The following is a 7426-nucleotide window of genomic DNA, read 5'->3' on the forward strand; positions in this document are numbered from 1 at the left end:
TTATCAATTTATCTTTTTTATTTAAGTCATTCTAATGAATTTGTAATTGCACTTAAATCATTAAAACAGCCTTACAAAAGTAAGAAAACAGTCTAGATCTTTCTGGAAATAATTTATTTCTAATGTATAAATAATGTTCTGAGCTTTGGTTGTCTCTGAAATAGAGAGACTACACATGATTGATGTGGCTTAACAGCAAAAAGTATTGCTTGCATAAGTTAACACCACATTTCGCTAAATAGTATTGCCAACCAACTTAAAACGCATTTCATTTTCTACACCAAGCTGCCCATGCAAAATTTATATGTATATGTTTTATTGTTTATATGTTTTATTAAAGTTTTGCAATAACTCGTTTGACTTCGGGCGGCAGTTTGGTTTTGTACTTCTCAAATTTGCCCTACTTTATTCTACACAGTAAAAACAAACGTTTGTCTTTCCAAATGAATATCCCAGACTTCACCTCTACTTCCTGTTCAGGGGTCTTGGGCTGAAGCTAACACGCTGGCTCCTGTATCTCATGCCCTTGCTTTCTCAGAATACCCTAGTGCCCTGGGCTGCTGTAATCCAAGCTGCCGGTCCCTAAAGCGATTTTATTGGCTGGCTAAAGCAGCGGCGGCAGCAGGCCTGATATACGGTCCCTGGGTTGGTTGCAGGTCGGAGGTCAGCGCTGCATTTGATGGCCTTATAACTTCTAAGGGAGGAAGTGGGACCAGCTGGCAGCAAATAAAAAATAAAAAGCGAAAGAGGAAGCAGAGTGGGTGACCGGGATGGTGTCCATGTGTGGTACCAAGAAGAACCAGGAGGGTCAGCCAGGATTCTGTAGAGATGGAAGGTTTTAGCCGTTTCCCAACTCCCGCAAATAGTTTTAGGCATTATGAATTGTAAATCCCTTTATAATAAATGTGTGCCCACTCAAAGCTTGCAAACATGATCCTAAAACTGCAGCATGACCCAGATTGAAGTGATGATATATAGCGAGTCTGTACTGGAAATACCAGCAGACTACATCTCCCTTCCCAACCCCCCGGGCAAAAGGTCTCCCGTCAAAGGTCTCCCGCCTGCTCTGTGGCTTCAACGCACAACCACAGCTGTCGGAAAACGTAGATTTTATGTGCTCACAAGACAGTCCAGAGTTTCTTTTTTTTAATGAGGCCGACAAACCACAATTCTCAAGGAATTCTTCTTCGTTTCTCAACCCCATTTACTGATGTGTCAATGCGCCGTTCACCCTCAGAAGTCATCTAACACATGTCTCTGATTTTCTTTCCTCCACTTCTGTCTCTAGCTCTCTGTGGAAATAATCGGTTTGAGATTTGGTTACACATCTCAGAACGGATCAAAGGTTATATAGTTTCACATATTGTTCGTTTAAAGAACTAAATCATGAAAATACGTCTTCCTACATCAAGATTTTCCCCATCACTTTTATGGACATTTTAGCTAGCCAAACTTAACCTAGCTATGACACCAGTCAGGAAGCATTACCGTGGCTAGCTTCTGACAGTTGGTGATGACTCACCAGTGGCAATCTTCTAAGCCTTATTGAGAAAAGTAGTTGTAATTATTGTTTAAAAGCCATTTCTAAGCAATAAAGTAATATTGAATGCACATAAGAGAACGTTTGAAGGCTTTGACATGTTGTGCCTGCATTATAAGCTGACAATGGCCTTAAAAGGCCAAACATAGGTCAGTGTCATGAAATATCACACTCCAGAATCTGCACTTAACCAGCACTTAAATTACTCTTTTACCCCTTTCCTTAACCTTTATAGACTTCATTTTCTAATATACCTGTTTTTCCCCCCCTTTTTTTTTAATCACTCCCCAATTAAGTGAATGTACAGCCATCAAAGATGTGTAAATATGTACGTGTTTTGTGCACTGGCCAGAATAACAGAATAATTTCACCTGCAGCATTACTGTGAGACAGCTCTTGTATTTTTCTGGGTTGAGAGATAGACTGTCCACATTATTTGTATAGATTGCAAAGTGTTTTATTTTCATTTGTGTCATTACTTTTTTCTCTTTTTGTCCTGTAAGGCCAAGTGCTATATATTTCAGTTGACACAATGTGCCAAAAATCATTCCAAGGTATTTTTGTAGTTTACATGGAAACAAATGGCTTCTTAAAAGCAATTATGAAATTAAAAGGGTAAATATTTCTTGTTGACAAGCTTTTCCTTCTGTTATCTGCCTTTTTTTCCAAACTACAATCAGATAGTTTTATTTAAATGTATCTTGTAATTTTGTAAAGTGGGCCATGTTTAAGATATGTTAAGATTGTTCCCCTCTTTCTCTTGTTGTGTAGATGTGTACCTTATTGGGCTCCTGGAGAGTGTTTTTTTTATTTTTTATTTCAATCTTATGTTTTATTCGTAATTCCTATAAACTATTAAAGTTAGACTCAGTTAAAAGTGTTAATTAACCAGCTTTTCAAACGTTGCCAACTTGTGCTTTTTTTTCTATCATTCTAAGAGAGGTTTCTGGGTGAAGTGTTTATTAATTGTAAGATGGATATGTTGAGCCAGGGGTTCAGTATGGTTCAGTTCTGTACTGTTCTCATCTTTTATTAACTGCTCAGACTGTGGGTTTCCCTTCTGTTCATTCAGGGTTCATTCATCTCCTGTGCTGTATTAAAAGCGCTGCCAAAGACAGATTTCAGGCCTTAACACATGCCACACACAGCAACTGAATTTAAGTTCACTGATACTTGCTTACACGGTCTCTAACACACTGCACATATAAATACAGGCCTGCATTGTTAAAGAAGGGAGACATGGTGTTTTTCTGATAAAGCAGTGTTTGTAAATGGCTGTCAAGCAGATGTTGGTATAGAGTGAACCTGCGGTGAGGACACAGGTGAACATGCTCATTGTATTCAGCCTCACAGTGTCAGCAATAACACGCACTCTTATGTTTCAGGCTTACACCTTTGTACTGCAATATTTGTGCATGTTTCAGCATTGTGCATGGAGCTAGACATCTCTTTAGGCTGAACTGCAGACTATATGTATTCCAGCTAATATAATAAAAAAGCAACTTGTTTGTAACAGGTTTGGCTTTGTGTGTTTATCTACTGGTTTATTAAATTAGGAGTTTGTCAATATAGCGCACACACACACACGTTTTTGTCATTTTGGAGCCTGAGAGCTCAAATCCTGATTCACTTTCATTTAGTGGAAAAATTCATGGAGGGAAAAATATATATAATTATAACGATAAAGTTCTGAAGTAGCCTCCACTGTAGTAAAAAAAAATAAAAAAGTTTTTTTTTTTTTGGAGTACATAAAGTGTTAATTTTAATGTGTCACTTGCTATTGCTTTGTGACATTATTCGTGAAATTTATTAGCAATTTCTGAATGAATTTAGTTTCAAAGTAATTCCTACACCATTTTTTTAATAGCCTGGCTCTTTCTAAAATGTTTAAATTCCACTTTCTGATCTTAGGGTAACGTACGTTTAAAGCAGACGACAACCTTCTCAAAGTGATTCCGTTCGCATGGATTCACGAAAGTTATTAAAGGGGGGGTGAAATGCTCATTTTCACTCAATCTCCTGTTAATCTTGAGTACCTATAGAGTAGTATTGCATCCTTCATATCTCCAAAAAGTCTTTAGTTTTATTATATTTATAACAGAAAGATAGGCTGTACCGAGTCTTTCCGGAAAAAAACGAGCGTCTGGAGGCGGGTCGTGTGGGCGAAGCCAGAGCCATAGAGAGAATCCGTCGATCTGGGCTTTGTTTATAAAACATTCATCGTCGAAATGCAGGGAACAAACAGCATCCACTGTTCCTAACGCTGGGTTCTTTGGTAAGCTTTCCCTCACATCCAAAAACACACTTTGGAGAAACTATGCAGCGCTGCCGATGATTTCCTGTTGAAGCGCGTTGAGGTGCGGTCTCGCTCTCCTCTGGTCGACGACGTGTGCGCGGCCGCGCTTTTCCGGGAGAAATGCTCATATAAGGAGTTCCACTCTGGTCTACGTCATTAGATCCACGGTCGAAAAAAAAAACAGCCGAAACTTGTACCAACCCGGAAGTAAGATTTTCGGCACAGAAATTCTCCGTTATTCGTCCAAAATATTTTTAAAAAACTTTGGCCATGTTAAGCATGAGAATCCATCTCTTTAACACTGTAAACAACTCTGAATACATGAAACACCATTGTACCCCCCCTTTAAAAACGCTGTATTATGCTGCCAGGCCAGCAGTTGGCGAGGTCACTTTGTAAAGAAACTACGCAACGACTGAACACCTAACGTAATACGCAAGCACATGATGTCACTGTTTTCATAAATTCACATTTTTGTATTTAAAAAAAAAAAATTTATTGACATAGGCCCATTTGTAGAACATTAACAAAAAGGCATTCGTAGTTTCAGATTTTACAAACAAACCTGAGCGTTCATACAAATATTGCATCACAAGGAACTACGGTTATCCGGACCACACCTATTTGGGTAGGGTTAGGTTAACCGTATACATTTACGTGTGTGGTCACGTGTGGTCCGGATAACCGTATAGTACCCATCACAATATGCATATCATTCCCGTCAGTAGGCTAAGTAAATTGAAGCCAAGGTAAAAAATAAAATAAAAAATAATACATTTTTGTAGTTTACACAGACGATGGGGGTATCGTTTTAAAAACAATTTGCACTCTGAACCCGTTTTCAAACGTTTGCGTTTTGAGGCCCCCAAAACGCAGTTGTTGTGTAGGCTAAATGAACGGCCAAAGCACAAATGTTTTATGTTTTTTTATTTCTTTATGTTTTCGCACGTTAAAAAATAAATACGACCTCATGTTGTGTCAATCACGTTTAGTTGTGTACTCAATGTTTACTACATTTACACTTAACGTGTACTTAAAAGTATATTTTATACACTAAAAAGTGGTCAAATTTAGTCCCAAGTAGTATTGAAATAGTACACTTACAAGTATACTACTAGCTACATAAAGTATACTTAAACTTTACTTAATTATACTAAATAAAATGAACGTGAACATAGTAAAGTAAATGTATGGTCTGCGTTTTATGGCCTGGTAGTGTTAAGTAATGTTGACTGAGGAATTTAAATGAGTTCATTAGAGGTAACCAAGACTATTTAGATGGAAAGACACCACAAATCAAGATATGACAGAATGCTGCACAGAACTTTTAAAACCATAGAGTTCGCTCAGCATCAGAATTCACTATTGTTCATCCAAGTCCTTGAAATGGCTCTTAAAGCTTTAATCCTGTCCTGAGACTGAGAATTATCTGCCTTAACTGGACAGTTATTTGAATGACATTCAAATTTCGACAAACTGGATAAGTGAGAAAAGTCTAGACAGTGAAGGAAATCTTGATCCCGCCTTTTCTTCCAGTCTAGAACATTCATCAGCATTACCGAAGAAGAGTTTTAAAAAGCATTTTAGCGTCAAAATGAAACTGACTAGGTGAATAAAAGTAGTAAAAAACGTTAGACAGCCTATCTCTGTGTAGAGGTATTGTAGGAGTATATATAGGTATTTTTTTCCATGTGAAGTATATTTCTGCACTCAGGGTGTGTGGGGGGGTTGTGTTGAAGAGCACATTGTGAAGTTGTTGTGTGGGTGATTAAGTGTAACATCTGCCTGTGAACAGGATGAGTCAGGTTTGAGTTCTGACACGCTCGTGTACCCATTACTGCAAGGCCTGTGCATCAGAAATCACTCTCAAAAAGAGACATACTCCAACAGTGAAATATTGATCAGAGATCCCTGAGGGCATCCAGGTGTCTTTGAGAACATTATGAAACATCAACGATGTAACAATACAAGTTAAATGATCTAAAATTAGTTTTAATATTATGCAATCAGATCGTGGAGTCTGTCCTGAGGCGGTGCAGCTCGTGCATTATCTCCTGCTAGCCGCTAACGTTGTGGATCTAGGAAAGTCAATAAATCTTGAGGAACCCTAGAGGAACTGGTCTTGAATTTGCCTGCAGTTAACAGCTCAAGATAAAAGCATCCACAAAATACCATAATATCTAATACACATGATTTGAGGGCAATTCGGCTCTGTGGTCAACGAACCAAATGTACTCACATTATCAAAACCACTGGTCGACTGCTGTATTATGAATAAGAATATGGTTGTGGCATCTTAGTGCAGGCTGCTCAAGGCTCTAATCACGAACCAAACTGCTGGGGCCAATATCAGCTCAGGTCCCTCAGATTCCCACAATGCAGTGCAGCTGCCAGGGCCCACACCACACAAACTGGGGCTGAAGCCAGAGGCCTGGAGGGGTTATAGCAAGAACAGAGAGAGGGAGAGAGATGCCAAGAAAGCCTCTGGGCAGCATGACATGTGAAGAGACTGGATAAACTAAGAAGAATAAAAACAGAAAGAAATGGTCACAAAGCTGAAAGAGGAGGAAAACACGAGAATGTGACAAGGTAGCTTAAGCTAAACAGCCTAAGAAAGTGTCTGACTGAAATATTAAATAAAAAAAGTGTTCACACAGGACACATAATTGCAACTGAGATGCATCGCTAAAAATTGCGGTCACAATGAATGAAGCACAGCTCACACAGAAGTCCCTTTCAAACCAAGTAGTTTTCTGTTGGTCAACGTGCTCAATCCATGTGACAACTTAAACCAACAATAAGAATTATGCGACGGGAAATCATTGGGTTTATGCAAAATTCCAGATCATATAGATTTCTATTGAAATAACTTTAATCTGCAGAAAACCGATGGACAGCGGAAATTGTGACCACATCTCAAGGAACAGAAAAGACATAAAAAAATAAAAATAAAAAAAAAGTTGCAATGTAATGGAAGTACCAAAATATCATTATGGTAGTTTTGTATTGTGATGTACGTCAAAGAGAAATTGATTATAGAAAAGAAAAAGAGGGGCAGGGATTAGATGCTTGGATTGGTTGTTGATTGGATGAGGCATATGTGAATGCGCACTAGGTCAGATTTAAGAGAGGGGCAGGTTTAAGCAGACTAAATGATTAGAGTAGTCCAGTATACGTCACCAGAAAATTTTGTTATTCATTTAAGTACAAAATGAAAATGTTTTTTTTGTTTTTTAAATGAAACCTACATAGATTAATCATTCACAATAAGACCAATAACATGCATTTAGAATTACCATTTCATGCTAACTTTCATTTCTTAATGTGCGAGACAGTAATTGTGGAACGCAAAATCACATTGTGTGAAACAGACCTAGGAACGCAAACTTGAGAGGTTCATTCACAGAGAGCGAGACTCAGCACTGAAGAATGGAAAAGAACAGAGGTTCTCAAGACATGTTTTTAAAAGTTGAATGGGGCACCAATGTGCGAAATACTGAAAAATAATTGTTACCTTAAAAACATTTACCTTAAAGTAGTGGAAAACAAAAATGCATTCTGTCCAAATCAGCTCTTTGAGAAGGCAAATT

Source organism: Squalius cephalus (assembly GCF_949319135.1).
Source record: "Squalius cephalus genome assembly, chromosome: 20".
NCBI classification, from domain to species: domain Eukaryota; kingdom Metazoa; phylum Chordata; class Actinopteri; order Cypriniformes; family Leuciscidae; genus Squalius; species Squalius cephalus.